The 17,914-nt window shown below is 36.4% G+C and overlaps 1 protein-coding gene across 29 annotated transcripts in view; it reads right to left on the bottom strand.

The window, feature by feature from the left end:
- The window catches only part of PDLIM5 (PDZ and LIM domain 5), a 211,448-nt gene that overhangs the window by 114,008 nt on the left and 79,526 nt on the right, over positions 1-17,914 (bottom strand). For 2 of the 29 annotated variants that reach the window (XM_025424478.3, XM_025424486.3), the window contains exon 1: positions 3,454-3,597. The exons of the other annotated variants lie outside the window; for them this stretch is intronic. The gene's annotated coding sequence lies outside the window, so the exon portion shown is untranslated. Of the gene's footprint in view, positions 1-3,453; positions 3,598-17,914 lie in introns of those variants that run through there. 29 annotated transcript variants of the gene reach the window in all.

Raw genomic sequence — 17,914 nt, 5'->3', positions numbered from 1 at the left:
AAGGTTTGCTCCCCTCTAAAGATGAAGAATGGACATACCCCTGATACTATCAATTCCATTTCTGGATATTTATCCCACAGATCTACTCTCACATGTATAAAATGAAGCATATTTAAAGTAAACCATTATAACATTGTTAAGAGCACACTAACTGACCATCCATAGGAAATGGGTTCAATATATTTTGGTATATTAGTGTAATGGAATGTTACGTACCTATTTTTAAAATGAGCAAGTTGTTATTACTGATATAGAAAGATCCTCAAGGGATGCCTGGGTGGCTCAGCGGTTGAGCGTCTGCCTTAGGCTCAGGGCATGATCCCAGATTCCCAGGGTTCAAGTCTCACATCAGGCTCCTTGCCTGGAGCCTGCTTCTCCCTCTGCCTGTGTCTCTGCCTCTGTGTGTGTGTGTGTGTGTCACATGAATAAATAAAAACAATCTTAAAAAAAAGAAAAAGAAAAAAAGATCCTCAAGATAAGCTAAATTTTAAAATGTTAAGTTAAAACGGAAAGATACAAGACAGTATGCACAGTATCTACCATTTGTAGGAAAAAGAGACAAATATGTACATATATCTTGCTCTTACGTGCATAATATACCTCTGTAAAAATATAGCAGCATAATGTCTCAATATATGAAAGAGAATTAGCTGACGAGAGACAGGAGGGAGGAAAAAGAATTTTCATTGCAAAATTTAGATTTCAAGCAATATGAATATATAACTCATTCAAAAAATAAACAAAATTTAATTTAAAAAAAAAAAGAAGAAAAGAATTTTGCCTAATGCCCTCCCAATGGCTAGTAAATAGAAGAGACCTGAATCTTAGACTAACACCCAAATCAAGACTTTTTTCATTATACCATGGTGCCACATATAAACTGCATCTTTGGCACCTTGTAATAAATGTTACCCAAAAAGAATTTTCAGAAATGTTAAATAATACACATTCTAATACAGAAATAAAATGTTACCAGGATATACACTCAGTTCTGTCTGATACTGAAGCCCACGTGCTTTCCATTGTACCAGGTAGTCTCCTTCAGCTAAACAGAAAAATGCATCTAACCAGGAGATTCAGACAGTAATCATTTGCTATAGCCAAGATTTTTTTCAGAATTTAACTGCATTTCCCAGCTCCAAATTATTATATATATAATAATTATATATATATGTGTGTGTGTGTGTGTGTAGATTTTCAAAACCCTTTTCCTTCATTTAAATATTTTAGACTATCTAGATATGCTAAATCCCTTTAAGTGACTTCAATCATCCTTATGGTTTCATCAATGAGGCATAAAAGATTTCTTGATCTTTATGAAAATGTTGACAATACAGGTGAAGCATGCAAATCCCTGTTTCTAGAATAGTCTCCAATTATGAATCCTGATTTCTACAGAATACTTTTTATGCATTCTTCTCCACAAAAAGAAAAATTCAAAACTAAAGAAATATAAATACATATAGATATAAGTTCCTATTGTCAGAGCTCATGTCCATCCATGGCCTTTTCCAGAAATAATTATAAACTGGCACTCTAACTAGAAAATGAGAATGCATATATTAAAATAGAGATAAAGAAAGAACACAAAGGTCATTTAATAAGTAATCATATACTCTGTAAAAATCTCCTCACTGTACAGAAGAATAAAGCTTGCAAGCATTCTACTGTTTCAAAGTACCACCATGCAAATGAAGGTCAATTATATACATTGCATACAATGTCTTAACCTTTAGGTTAGAGCAAATATGCATAAAACGGATCTTTTCTAGAAATGATCATTTGTGGAAACCAAGAATGTAGGAAACTTAGAGAATTAAAGCAAAATATGAATTAAAAAACAAAGTGACCATCATTATGTACTTAGTGCCTTAGATGTCTTTTTCAAGCCATGAAATATTATCAAGAAAAGGAAAAGTTTAGGACTAGGTAATATATTTGTAAGTCAGGTACTCATTTATATAAGGAAGACAGTGAGACAAAATAAGAAAAGTCTGGCCAGCCATAGAACATCAAATCACCCCTGGGCAAGGTGACTGCACAGCAAAAGTGGTGAAATGAGAAAGACCAATTTATCTGTGAACTATACTAGGCTTAGAGGGAAGTGGGTGTGCCCTGAGGAAGATTAGATGAATTCCTAACATGTTTTTGAAGCAGAATGTGAGTGACTCACAGAGAGTAAACAGGCACTTTATATCTGATGTCTTTCAGTTCACCCCTTTCTTTCCTCTCTTATCTTCCCTTAAAAGAATGTCACAAAAACAGCCCAGTTCCTTACTCCTCCTAAATTGAAAACTGGGTGTATACAAACTCTTCCTAATGATCTACTAAAACATAGGCACTATCTCTCAGACCCCTGTTTTTGTCTTCCAAAGGGTAAGGCAGAGTGAAAATATCATTCCATCTTACTCCTATCCTCCCAGTAATAAATAAATTTATGTTCAATATAACATAATTGCAATGACCTTCTAATTGCAAAGACCTCTTACTTAAAATTTTGTGACAAATGGATTTCAAAAGTAAAGTTCAGAGTTTGAACTGAATGTTGGCTAGGAATTCAGTCGAGTGGTAAACATGGGCTCTCCTGGAATACAAATCTGGGTTCAAACACTGATACACCCATTGATGTTCATGCTTGTGTAAGTTATTCAACTTTCATTTCTTGATCTTTAAAAAGAAAGAAAGAAAGTACTCTTGTACCCACATACAAAATGCAAAAGAACAAATGGTACAGAAGACAGAAAAGACCAGGACACAACTAGAATCTGACAAAAATTAGACATCTCAAAAAAATGGCACTCTAAGTGGCCAGAAGTTTGACATACTATATATGGTAATGGTGAGAAACATAATGATAAGGATGGGAACAGAAATTTTTTTTATAGAAAGTGAACAACTAAAAGATTATTGAATAGCACTGTACTTCCCAGGACTGAGAAGGGGTGTCAAACACCCATTTATATCCTCCCAATAGTGGTCCCCAATGACTCCAGCATAGAAATTTTTTCTGTTGCTAGAAGTGAGGTCCCCTACAAACAGTACTAGTGAGCCACAAAGAAGACCCATCAACCAAGCTGACGTGAAGCCTGGAAGAGACTTCAATGTCACTTCGGAGAAACAGATGATAAAATAAATCATTCAGGCTTCATACCTCATGCAATCCTCACAGTTACAGTCAATTCGGTACACATAATTCAACACTTTAAGAAGGCAAGATGGTAGGCAGAATAATGGCTTTCCCACAATGTCCCTGTCCTAATCTTGAGAACCTGTAAATAATGTTAAATAACATGGCAGTGAAGAATTAAAGTTTCCTTAAACTTTAATTAAAACTGCTAATTAAAACTGCTAATTTTTTTAACTGGAATTAAAACTGCTAATCAGATGACTTTAAAATGGGAAGATTATCCTAGATTATCCAGTAGGCCCAATGTAACAACGAGGGATCCTTACCTGTGGAAGGGGGAGGCCAAAGAGTCAGCATCAAAATGATATGATGTGAGAGACTCCGTAGCCTTTAATGCCTTTGAAGATGAAAAGAATGGGAGCCAAAGAAAGCAAGCAGCCTCTAGAAGCTGGAAAAGGCAAAAGGACAGATTCTCTCCTAAAGCTTCCAGAAAGAAAACACAGCCTGTCAACACCTTAATTTTAGCTCACTGAGACCCATTTTGGTCTTTTGACCTCTATAACTGTAAGATAATAAATTTGTGGGGATTTTTTTTTCTGCCACTAAACTTGCAGTATTTTGTTACATAGCATTAGGAAACTAATACACGAAGAATTAAACTTTTAAAGACTTTTATGAAATGTTTTTAAAGAATTGAGGTATTTAATGTCAATTTATCTAGAAAATCCAGTTATTCAGAATTAGCCATGCCCTGAGGTTTTAGAGGTAACTGAAGTTTTACCACTAACTTTAGATAAATGCTTTTTCCCTTACGTCTAAAAATCACTAACAGTAACTGTAAACCTAGACGTTACGATACTGAGATATAACCACAATATTAACCAGATGAAATTTCTAATATCTTAAATCCATTAAATATTTAGTTTTGAAAAAGGAATGCCCCGTTTCCAAAAGGAATGCTAGCATTGGATATATTAAGTAAAAACTCTAAGCATTATATATACTAAAACATTAAAGTCTAAAATTTTGATATCCCCCAAAAAAATAAAAATAAAAAATAAAATTAAATAAAATTTTGATATCCCTGTTTTCAATGCCTCTTAAAGATTAAGTGTAGTTTTAGATTTTAAAAGCTACTTCAAATTATGATTGGAAAATATCAGAGAGGGTGACAGAACATGAGAGACTCCTAACTCTGTGAAATGAACAGGGGTAGTGGAAAAGGGAGGTGGGCGGGGGGATGGGGTGACTGGGTGACAGGCACTGAGGGGGGCACTTGACGGGATGAACACTGGGTGTTACACTATATGTTGGCAAATCGAACTCCAATAAAAAAAAAAAAAAAAGCTACTTCGGGATCCCTGGGTGGTGCAGCGTTTTGGTGCCTGCCTTTGGCCCAGGGCGCGATCCTGGAGACCCGGGATCGAATCCCACATCAGGCTCCCGGTGCATGGAGCCTGCTTCTCCCTCTGCCTATGTCTCTGCCTCTCTCTCTCTCTCTCTCTCTCTGTGACTATCATAAATAAATAAAAAAAAAATTAAAAAAAAAAAAAAGCTACTTCAAATTATAGATGGGAAAAAAAATTATAGATGGGATGTTATAAAATCAGTAACACCTCCATATGTTTTAAAACATCTTCTGATAACAGAAAATGTGTTAATATTTAATATCAGATTAACAATTAAACACTTTAATGTATTTCTCTAAAAAGTAAGAACATTAGCAAAATGAACATGTCTGGAACCTCTTTAGAGTAAATTCCAAAGATTTCCAAATGCTTTCATATAGTATGAATTTAAAAAGTAAATGCAAAGAGGAAAAATAGTATTTACATATATTTCTCTAAGTGACATGTATCCTCTTTTTCTATATGGTTACTTTCAACGTGAAACAATGCTGCTTTGAATAGAAATGTGGGTGTGTGCACATGGATGTGTATGAGGGTGGGTGTTTAGATAGGTATGGTAGAAACAAACAATTTTCTACTTCAGGAGGAAATTAATAACAGGGGCAGTATTAGTAATACAGTATCATCTGGGTCAAGATATTGTTAAAAATCCATCACTATATTCAGTTCTATGACAATATACTCCTCCTGAAGCAAGCATAATAAATGCTAATGGTGAAAACAAATTTTGCATCCATCAGCCAAATTATCTACACAGAAATAGAAAACAAGTATTTCCAACTCAGTTGGGCTTACAATTTCCTAGGCTTTTGCATTACGTTATCAACAGTTCCATTTAAGAGATTACTTTAAGACTATAGTTTTAGAGTTTTTATAAAATTCCAAGAAATAAGACATATTTTTTAAAAAATACTGTTTTCTAAAACATATGCTTTGAAATTTTTTCACTTGTCAGTAACTTAGGAAGACAAGACAATATTGACAACACAAGGGATCCCTGGGTGGCTCAGCGGTTTAGCACCTGCCTTTGACCCAGGGCGGGATCCTGAAGTCCTGGGATCGAGTCCCGCGTCGGGCTCCCTGCATGGAGCCTGCTTCTCCCTCTGCCAGTGCCTCTGCCTCTCTCTCTCTCTCTCTCTCTGTGTCTCTCATGAATAAATACATAAAATCTTAAAAAAAAAACACACACAAGCAATCCTTTCATCAAGAAACAGATGAAAAATCTATCTATCTGACCACCATGACCTTATCAAATAGGCTTACACAACTGTGGAAAAATAAACAATAATAAGAATTACTGGGGCAATTTGTTTTATCCAGCATCCAGTATTCTCAACAAACATCTACTAAAAAGGACGACGAAATGAAAGATGGTCATGTTTCCTGTCTAGAAAATATTATTCAGAATTGGAGTAATAGTGCTCTTAAAAAGAAACAATGACCCCCAACCTTAACAAGAATGTCCCCTTAGGAAGGAGCCATCACTCACAAAATGCTGAAAGTGCAATAATTGGATGATGTGATCTAAGCAACATTCTTTCTTACAATTTTTCCCTTTTTGGTATATGTGTCAGGCACTGGGTAAGAAGAATGATCCTTTAAAAAAATGCATAAACAACAAAACCAAACTGTGCTGAGGAAGATACCACAAAAAGGCAAAACAAATATTACTTGAGTTTTTAAAATGATACCATATATGTACATGGATAATAAAGGATACTGATGTATTAAAATTTTTTTAATTTAAAAGAGCAAGCGCCATCATTTGTGATATAAACTGTTTTAAAAAATGTAACTTTTATTACTAATTAAAGAGGCCTTAAATAAGCATGAAGAAATTCAAAGACATTGGAATTACATTTTCTAAAATATCTGCATGCTTAATTTGAGCAAACTACTTATTAAATGCCCAGGTTTAACTTTTTCAACTAAGGTAACTACTCTATAAAATAGGGATTCCTAATTTATGGGTAAATAAACTGAAGTTCTAAAAACTAAAGTAACAATGCTCATAATCCTAGAGCTAGTAAGTGATGAAGTCAGAATTAGAACTCTGATGTTTCAGATTGGTCTCACTAAACCAGAAAAACAAGTTTTTGCTGCTGTCAAAGTAGTGAGTTGCCTTTTCTCCTGCTGGAGTAACCACAGCAAGGTAACTCCAGTCTTTGCATCGAGAAAATTCTTCAATGAGTCTTATGCATACATTTCCCAAACAGACACTAAGCAACAAGGAGAAAAAATGTACCAGGTGTGAAATCATTCCTAATTAAATAAAGGACTAGATATCATACAGGCAATGCCTCAAAACAGATCATCTACAAACTGAGCAGAATAGATCAGTATGGCATCACAGTGTGATGGTAAAGAAGACAGCTCATAGTCAAAACAAATTCACTACTCACTCAATATCTCCCTGAGAAATGGTGATACTAATAGTATGCACCTAGGGGATCCCTGGGTGGCTCAGCGGTTTAGCGCCTGCCTTTGGCCCAGGGCGTGATCCTGGAGTCCAGGGATCAAGTCTCACATAGGGTTCCCTGAATGGGGCCAGCTCCTCCCTCTGCCTGTGTCTCTGCCTCTGTCTCTCTCTTTCTCTCTCTGTGTGTCTCTCATGAATAAATAAAATCTTAAAAAAAATAAAATAAAAAATAAAAGTATGTACCCGTAGTCTGTTGAATGGTGGTCCCCAAAAAGATATATCCATGTCCTAATACCCAGAACCTGTGAATGTTACCTATTTGGAAAAGGGGTCTTGCAGATAAAATAAGTTAAAGATCTTGAGAGGAGACATCTTAGATTACCTGAACAGACCCCTCAATCCAGTGACAGATCTCCTTGTAAGAGACAGAAGAGAAGAAGACATAGACATACAAAGGAGGAGGTAAGGTGATGATGAAGGCAGAGATGGAAGTAAGGCAGCCATCAGGAACACTGACAGCCACTTGAAGATGAAAGCAGCAAGGAAGAATTTTCCCCCAGAGCTTCCAAAGAGAGTATAGCCCTCCACCATCTTGATTACAGACTTCTAGTGTATTCAAAGTACCCCTGATCTTTAATATAAGTATACAATAAATATTAGCAATTACTATTAGTGAATTAATATATATGAGGGGCAGCCATTCTACACATTCTACGTGCAGACATCCACTTTTGCATTTTTCCAGGGTAGAAAATTAGAAAATGTCACATATTTCTTTCTTCACTGTGAAATGAATTACTAAAATATACTTTGTACTCTACTAAATTTATCTTAAAAATTAGCAACTGTAACCATTAAGCTTTGTTTCTAGGAAGGACAAATGATTTTCTTTTTAATGCTCTTCTCACTTCACTATTTTAGGTTAAAGCTAAATATACTAATAGCCTTGGGAAAGTATCATTCATTACTAACCTTTTAAATAGATTAAATAGGTTTCTCAGATCATTGGAAATAGTTAGAATTATAAAAATAGGGTGAATGGTTTAACAAAAAAAAAAAAAGGAAAAAGACTCAATGACCAAACACTGCTTCAGTCAGGGTGTAGCTACAAAGCACAATGAATTTTTCTAATCCAAGGAATGAGCCACTTAAGCAGTACATGTATACTGACCAGGTGCACCGCCAAACCTCCTCTTACCCAAAAGGTTAGATATATCATTGAAACCTCCCACCTCCTTCTCTACAGGACTACTGCCTACCAAATACTGGTAGGCAAATGAGAAATAAATATAAACACTTTCTAAATACAAGCTCCCTTTAAGGCCCAAAATGCAGGGTTTCTAATTTGTGTTCAAGCAAAGAGGAGACTCTCATTTTAAATTCCATCTCTGACTCTATTCATTTACCAAAACAGGAGATAAAACAGGAAGTAAGAGAGAATGGCAGGTCTCTCCCCTCACCAGGGCACCTGCCACGTATGAGGACAGAAGGTGAAGAACTGGAACTTGGAGACTATGACCCTGTAATGGCACAGTTTATGTAACTCATTCGTAATGTGGCCCAATGAGTATCAAGCTAGAGCAATCAGGCACCAACTCTAACTTCCAGGAGAGGAGTTGAACCAAATGGACAGAATTTGTATGCTCCATCAGCTCCCATTCCAAGTAGGCAGAAAAGATGTATGTGGATGTTCTATTCTCACTATGGGCAGAAGCAGTAAAAAGGAGAATGAATTACCTCACTCCCTAACTGGTAGCGGACAAAAGAAGGGGGCTGGATTTATAATCAAGATCTAAAAATGTACACATTAAAGTTATAGCTCCCCAGAGAGGAATATACCATGGGGGGCTGCTACATAAAACTGTTCTTGCCATTCTGTGGCTACAACTCAGTATAGTTTTATTTAGAATCACAAACTTGCACTCATTAGTCTCACTCATTTCTGCACTATTGTTTGCTTTCATCTCCTAATTCTTACAGTAAAAACATTTTTAGGAAATTTTCACCCTCATATGCAGTATTCAGTTCAACAAATGTTTTAGCACAAACCATGAGCAAGTCTATGGGAAAGACGAGAACACACTTCTATAAACAAGACCGGTGAGGCCTTTGCCCTTAGGAACTTATAGTCCAGTAGCAGATGTAAATGAGATTTTATATTCACTAATGAGATTTTTTCCCTCTCAAAACCAAAATGTTGGAAAATTTGGAAGGGGAACACATGTGTATGTTTTAGGGAACATTAAGTGTTCTATACCCTTAAATATAGAATGCATATGAGCTCCACAAGGGGCCCAGCTCTGATATTTAAGGAAACCAGGGAGCTGTAGACCTCACCAGCTCTGATAAATGTTATCTCGAATGGCTCTAGAACTAAAAATGGAAGATGAAGTATACAGTCAAATGAAACTGGCTCTCCCAGAAGTTTTTATCGTTCTGCTCACACTAACTTGAATTACAGGTTCTGTATTTATCTTACCTGTCACACTGCATCAAATGTCCCTTTATGGCCGGGACTATGTCTTTTTTTTTTTTTTTCCCCTGTAAACTGTACAGGAATTAATGAAGACTCACTCCAACTAAAAACCTAACAAATAGTCATTAAAAGAATGAGTACATCAGTTTTACTAACTTGAGAGGAGAAGAAAGAAAAACTAAGCAAAAGGAACAAAGTTTAAAATGGAAGATAAACAACAGAAAGGAGGCAGCGAGACATGGATCAGGACAGCTGCTCCTCAGAAAGTTCCTCAACCAGTTTGGAACTTCCAGCCCTCACCATCAAGGCTCTCACTCCTCCCCCAAACTCTCTTCACACCCAGGCCTCCATTCCTTCCCACCCACTCTTGTGAAATAATCTCCCAACTGGTCTCCCTTCCTTCCCCATCAACATGCCAGAATAGTCTGTAATCCTGGCAGGTGACCCCAGGCATTGTTTTCCTCCATTTCCTTATCTTTAAGAGGAGAATAATAATAACATCCATACCTCACAAAATTCTCCAAAGGATTAAATAAATTATATGTGAAGCATTTAAAAGAATGCCTAACATAGAGTACCTGCTCAAAAAATACTATTATTATTACTATTATTAAATCTATTATTATTGTATTTCAAAACAATTCTTCAATAATTTCCCATTAACCAAGAACCAAAATTCAAAATTTTACTTATGGCAGCTGAGATTCTTATAATAATCTGAACCCTTTAACCTTCTAATCCTCTCCCACTCTTTTGGCACTGACCTGTAACTTGCCCTGTATGTTAATCATGGAATTACTCTCAGGTAAGATCTCTTGTCTCTAGGATCCCAGCAAACTTTCTCACTGCTCTAAATCTAAAAATTCCTTCATTTTCAGAAATTCAAACTTGTAGTGACTGAACAATGCTACTCTGTTCCTTTCTGCCATCATCATTCATGCACTTGTGCGTGTGTGTGTGTGTGTGTGTGTGTGTGTGTTGGGGATGAAAGGGGCTATACCTCAATATTTTTAAGGTCTCTATGTCCACTGAAACTAACAATGTTTTTCCTATTTCTTTAATATACATATGGTTCACTCAACCTCCAGAGCATGTAATTAGTGATTTTGACACTTTAGAGAGAAAAGGAGGGATTTTAAGGCTTTAAAGAAGGAAAGAAATGCAGGAAAATGAACACCTTGAAGGAAGTAGTAGAAAAAGTTAGAGAAAACAGGAAGCATGCTGGCTACTTTAAAAGTGATAGCATTAAAAAAAAAAGTGATGGCATTTGGTAAAACCAATTTATTACTAAATCGAGCGTATTTCTCACACACAGCATAAGATACTGATAGGACACCTAAAAAAACACTGTAATCAAAGCACCAAACAGATGGAAGAACAGAGTAGAGCAGGGTAAACAGGCACATGGAGTGATTAAGCTGAGCCCATGGGCTAATATCTGTCTCCTTTTTTTCCTCTGCTACACAACTGTAATCCCAGTGTCACCGCTGTCACAGAGTTGTCACTGCAGGTATTTTGAAAACCGATCAAAAAGAAACCCCGAAGCATTCATAGAGATAAATGGTAAATGTGGACTAAGAGTTTTATGGTTGACAGCTGGAGCTGCATCACTCTAAAATGCTACAAATCTAGGAAGTCTGTTCTCTATACATGAACTTGGCCATGCATTTTAATTTAACTGAAAAACTATTTTACAGATAGAGATATTATTAAAGCTGCTTTAATAAATCCAGAGAATGCATATGTTGGAGCTGCTAAAGGAATGAATGAGGTAATATTACTGCCAGAATATTTTGTGAGCTTCTAAAAAAGCAAATTTTTTAGAGCACTGACTTCTTGTTAATATTTTCCATGGAATTTGAAATTACTGGAATATCAAACAAATGTCTCCATAAATGCCTCTTTCTCTGCCTCATATGAAGCAAACTCAAAAATTCTTATTGTGGTGTATTTGGGAGAATAAAATGCACATTTAGACAACAGGTATTATAATAACTATATAATAAGAATATTTTCTTAATTCCTTTATTTAAAGGGACAGTGTGATATTGTAGAACAATCATATTAGGAGGGAAACAGACCTGAGCTTGAATTCTGGTTTATTTACATATAAATTGTATGAATTTGAAGTACAGAGCTTAACCTCTCTATATAGTGGGGTGATAATATCTGTCACAATAATTGCTATGAAGATTAAATGACTAAAATATATTAAGCTCCTAGCTCAGTAACTTGTAAAGTTAAGAATTTAAAATGTCAGCTTCTTTAGGGGAGCCTGGGTGACTCATGTTAAGCATCTGACTTGGGTCAGGTCATGATCTCAGGGTCCTGGGATCAGAGCACCACCTTGAACTCCCTGCTCAGTAGGGAGTCGGCTTCTTTTTTTTCCCTCTGTCACTACTCCTCCTCCTCCCCCTGCTCCTGCTCTCTCTCGCAAATAAATAAAAATCTTTAAAAATAAATAAACAGAATAAAATGCTAGCTTCTTTAATATATTTTACTTACCAAATTCCCACTGCGTGCTAAGAAACAAGACTGAAACTGCTTCCCTAGCAACCTTGAAAAAAAAAACTATTATCTAAAGTTCTTGGAAACATGAAAATTGTTATAACCTATTAAGCTTCTTTTAAGGAACAGATAAGAAAGAAACTATCTTCTGTGTAATACTAAAATAACTTCAACTGTAAATATTATATAGCAATAGAAATTACATGCAAAAAAATAAAAAACAGCACACCCAAGTTTCAATAAAGTAGCAATTTGCTTTGATCCCTGGAGGTAATTCTTAGGCTCACTCAGAGCAAACAGGCTTCTCATATGAAAATGAAATCTACATGAATATTATAGAATCGGAAAAATCTGGGAAAGTGATGACTGTATATTTCAGTGTGTCAAAGAAATTAAAATTCTATTTTGAAAGAGGTAATTAACTAGCTTATCTTTCAAATACAAAAATACTGTTCTTAGTTTTCAGAATAATTTGGTAACCAGACATATTCTCAGGATAACAAAAACATTCTGGAATAATAAATAATCCACTATTTCAAAGCAGAGTCTATATAACATAATTCCAGTAAAACAAAAGAATCTGGAAAGTCCCTCATATTCATTGTAACAGTATGAATTACACAGGAAAAGACTGCTATTCAACTTCAGCCAAAAAAGTCAAATAAGGCAGACTCAATTGTAAGAGAGGTTACTGAATTCAGGATTATCATCTATGGATTTTTAGTATAAGACAAAAATAAACTCTTGCTGTATTACTTGAGAAATTAAAATTCATACATACACAAAAATAGATGAATGAAGGACTATTCTTCTTATGCATTTAAGTTGCACAGAAAGAGTGTTAATAAGAGATCGTGGATGGTTTAAAAAAATTATTAGGACTAGTAACATTTAAAAACCTGTGGATCAGGGTACCTGGGTGCCTTAGTTACTTAAGCATTCAACTCTTGATTTCGGCTCAGGACATGATCTCAGGCTTGTGAGATAGAGCCCTGCAGTGGGCTCTACCCTGGGCATGGAGCCTACTTAAGATTCTCTCTCTCCTTCTCTCTGTGCCCCCCGCCCACCTTTTCTCCTAACTCTCTCTCTCAAAAAAAAAACAATGAACAAAAAAAAAAAAAAAGAACCTGTGTATAAAGCTGGTTTACTGTGAAAATGCAAGCTTTAAAATACATTAAAGAAAAACTAGGGTGCAAAGTTTGACAGTATAAGTAATCTGCCACATATGTGTTTTGCACAATCACTCTGGTTTACTTTTCAACTCACATACAGCCCAAGCTATTTCAGTCTTTGAGACCTTAATAGCAACAACAGCCACTGGAAACAGTTGGGAATGACTTGAATTTCAATCCTTTCAAAAGCCCTTGATGCTATGGACAAAAATGTTTATTTGGAACCCCAAGGAGACTGCTGCCATTAAATATACAAGAATGACCAGATTGTCACTCTATCTCACTAACAGCTTAAGAATTATTCCTAAATTTATCAGGCGAAAGTAGCAAAAATTACTGTAACTTTAAAAGCAGCATTCTCTACAATGAAAGGCAATAAATATTTTTTGAGTATCTTCTAAGTCGCCACACTGTGGTTAGGTACTGGAGTATGTAATAAACAGAATTTCATCTCTGTCCTTCAAGAGTTGGGTGTGATCTTCTTGCCACTTAATCAGTATACACATAATATCTTAGCAATTTCTTTTCATACAAAGAAATATTGTATGAAAATTTCTCACTTTAAAACTCTGAAATCAAGCTAATTTCTTTCTTAAAATGATAATGAAGCTTAATTTGGTAGGATCCAATGTGGTAGAATCATTATCCTCATCTGCTAATAAGCTCATGTGACCAGGAGAATCTTTTCAGGTTACTCTGCTCCATCAACTGTTCTACTGTGCATGTCTTTCTGTCTCTGTTTCCCTCCCCATCCTCATGCTATCTCCCCTCACACTCCCTGGATGTCTCTGCTCAGGACTCTAGCTCTACTTTTAGATAGCTAAAAACGTTTTGTTTTGGCCACTGGTTTCCAGTCTATGAATCACACTCGAAGCAGATGGAGGTAACTGGCACCCAGGTGTAAGTCTTCACAAGTGAGACATGAATTCATCAGTGTAACTAAGCACTAAACTTAAAGTTGGCCTAAGTCTTGTATATATTTTGATTTTTAAATAAATGTACATTCTTGTACATATATATAGAAAATCTTTTCATTTAAAACTGTAATGTAATACAAAATCTTCAGTTACTAAGTATATAATTATTTCATAATGTGACAGAGGAAACATCGCCCATAAAATATCTGACATTAAAACTAAAAGTCCTGGGACACCTGGGTGGCTCAGCAGTGGAGTGTCTGCCTTCTGCTCAGGGCATGATCGTGGAATCCCAGGATTGAGTCCATATCGGGCTCCCTGCAAGGAGTCTACTTCTCCCTCTGCCTGTGTCTCTGCCTCTCTCTCTCCCTCTCTCTCTCTCCGTGTGTGTGTGTGTGTCTCATGAATAAATAAATAAAATCTTAAAAAATATATATTTAAAAAAAGTCCTTATTTAAGGTTAGAAACCAGATCCCCACACAGTGCGCTCCTTGAGGGCAGGTATGAGGGCTTCCTTTTTATCCTCGAGATCAGCACAGCAAGTGTTCCATTAGTCTATGCTAAACAAATGGATCTTAAACATTTCCATCTAAGATCTAGGCCTTAAGACTAGGTGCTATGCCTCTGCCACCACCATACCCTGGGGCCATGCTAATTTACTCTACACTATTCACAGTTTGTCTTGAGATATTCACAAATGTGATTCAATAGGTGACTGAGAAGCATGTGGGAGGTTCAGGCAAGGAATGAGTCTTTCTGATCCTGGTAACAGGGTTGATGGTGGGCCTTACGCCAAGATCAGTGCAGCAGGCAATTCAAATTGGTGTAAGATCAGTTCTGACTATGTTAAAAAGTGTGCGGAATCTGTGAGACATCCAAGTGTGAAGTACTTTCAGTGAGTGATGTGACAGAAGCAGAACATAGGCTCCAGTAAACTGAAGAGCAGGGGGAAGGTGAAAGGAGAACAAAGCATGGGTCCAGCAGACTAACAATCTGGACCATAAGCAGCTCTTCCCTCTTTCCTCATATTACACCACTACTGTGACTTTTAAAATGACTCTCTAAGTTCTAATTTCTCTCATTTGTCCTGTTTTACATTTCAAGCCTTCATGTAGCCAAGTTACTGCAATACTTGCCTGACCAGTCTCCCTGTCTGTGTGTCTCCACCTTCTTCCAAGCAGTCTCACTAAATATTACTCTGAAAATGTCACTTTTGGGGTCAAATTTTTTAATTTTGTGTCTAGGACACTGCAAAGCACTATTCTCATCTACTTTTCCTTTTATTTGTATCTCTTATTTCCAACTGGTCAACATGCTCATCTCAATAGATGCCTGAGGAGTGGCTGCCTTCAAACTACCTCAGAGAGTATTCCTCTAGCTGACACACCCTCCTATCTTGAAAGTCTAGCCCAAGTTTCAGCTTTGAATGGGATGCCTATAGTTCTGTACCACTTCCTGTTTCTTCTTATACCAATGAATAGATACAAATTCCTTAACAGCAAAAATCATAAGTCACTCTCTTTATATCTACACTTTATGGCTGCACCTCATAATGCAAACCTGGAGGAAAAGTCCAAATTTTTAAAATCTGGAACATTATGAGATTTTTCATCTGAACTTAATTAACATTTGTGTTAACAAAAAGTTATAAAAAATGATTTCTAAAAGTAACGTTAAAAAATGGTCCAAAAGTTAGTAATTTAACTTGATTTTAATGTTACTCAGGAAATTACAGAGTATCCTGAGTTTGGATGGAAGAGAGGGATTTTAAAAATTCAGTTTTTGTGTCTTTCCGACTTAAGTCACAGTGAAAAGAATTATATCTACACTGCTCCTCTAAGGAGAATAAGAGGAATTAGCAGAATAAATAAAACTAGGTGTGCACTGGTTTCTCTTTGCTGCCATCAATTATTGGTTAAGGCAATAATTTTGAACCGAAGCAGTTGTCAGCTGGCAGTAAGCATGTTTGTATATACTGCACTGTGTTTTTTTTTTTTAAAGATTTATTTATTTATTCATGATAGACACAGAGAGAGAGAGAGAGGCAGAGACACAGGCAGAGGGAGAAGCAGGCTCCATGCCGGGAGCCTGATGTGGGACTCGATCCCAGGACTCCAGGATCGTGCCCTGGGCCAAAGGCAGGCGCTAAACCGCTGAGCCACCCAGGGATCCCCTATACTGCACTGTTTTAAAAAGTTTTAATCATAACTGTAAGATCAAAAATCACTCACTTGACTAAAAAAGGCTTTCTTCTAACTTGTAAGATTATCTTTCTTTCTCACAGAACTACCTACCAGACTGCCCTCTCATTTTCTCCATTTCCCTCCAGTCACACCCATTTAGTTGCTAAGAAACAAAATAAATATGGTCTCCAAGAAGTATCTATAGGATAGATACTATATCATGAGGAAAGGAGGAGGAAGAAAGAAAACTTACCTCTACTGTGCCCTTAGTTCTTTACATATGCTAATTCATTTAACCTTTATAAAAGTCCCCAGAAGGCAGTTATTATTATGCCCATAACAAATGGCTAACTGAAATTCATGCACATTAACTTGCCTAAGATTACATACCTTGAAAGTGGTAAAACTAAGGTTTGCCCCAAGTCTGCCTAATTTCAAAGCCAGTGTTATTACCATTCCCCTTTCTCTTCTGTTTATGACCTTTAAAAAAAAAAATCTGCAAATACAAACAATTCTACATATTAAAATTTTTCCTTTTTTTTTTTTTAAGATTTATTTATTCATGAGACAGAGAGAGAGAGAGAGAGGCAGAGAAACAGAGAAAGAAGCCAGCTCTATGCAGGGAGCCCGATGTGGGACTTGATCCTGGGACTCCAGGATCAGGCCTTGGGCAGAAGGCAGACATTTAACTGCTGAGCCACCCAGGCATCCCTCCAATTCTTTTTCATAGTGAAAAATTTTTTTAAGATTTTATTTATTTATTCATGAGAGACACACAGAGAGAGGCAGAGACATAGGCAAGAGAGAAGCAGGCTCCATGCAGGGAGCCTGACATGGGACTCGATCCCAGGACTCCAGGATCCCACCCTGGGCAGAAGGCAGGCACTTAACCGCCAAGCCACCCAGGCGTCCCTGTGCAGCTCTAATTAAAAAATAATCCAATTAAATGTCTTCTAATTCACAGAAATTCAAATATCCCAATAGAGAACTGAAAAAAAAAATTTAATATTTTGTTTATTCAGACAGAGAGAGAGAGAGACAGAGAGAGAGAGAGAGGCAGAGACACAGGCAAAGGGAGAAACAGGCTCCGTTTAGGGAGTCTGACATGGGACTCCATCCCGGGTCTCCAGGATCAGGCGCTGGGCTGCAGGCGGCGCTAAACTGCTGCGCCACCAGGGCTGCCCCAAGAACTGAAAATTTTGACTAAAAATTTTTTTTCTAAAATCCTGCCTCTATGCTATTATTGAAAGAGCAGAGAGGAACCCATAAAGCTAACAGTAATAAAATGTTAAGCAATCTGTTAAAATGAAACAAAAGATGGCTAATAGCTTCGATCTGGTAGAGCAACTACTTTTTCCTTTTTTCTTATAATTCAGTTAGCCTATTAAATTATTCCAATCTGTCATTCACTAGTAGTAGTTACTGGACCTCTGACAATTTTCTTTGTTGTTTGAAAGATGAGGAAGATGGGGGAGGCAGAAACAGCGTACATCAGTATTTTTCAAAACTCAATCCTTCTAGATCTTTCACTTCCAATCATAATAAGCTATACACTAAATGAAGCCTAAGGAGCAAAAAAAAAAAAAACAAAACAAATCATAGATCTGTCACTACCAGTAATATAAAAAACAAGGAAGATTTAAAAAGCTATACATATATATATTCTCTGTGATTCTGAGAGGATTAATTTAAAAATATAAAGT

The sequence above is a fragment of the Canis lupus genome, chromosome 32 (assembly GCF_003254725.2).
Source record: "Canis lupus dingo isolate Sandy chromosome 32, ASM325472v2, whole genome shotgun sequence".
Classification (NCBI taxonomy): Eukaryota; Metazoa; Chordata; class Mammalia; order Carnivora; family Canidae; genus Canis; species Canis lupus.
This window is presented reverse-complemented; position numbering and strand designations above follow the sequence as displayed.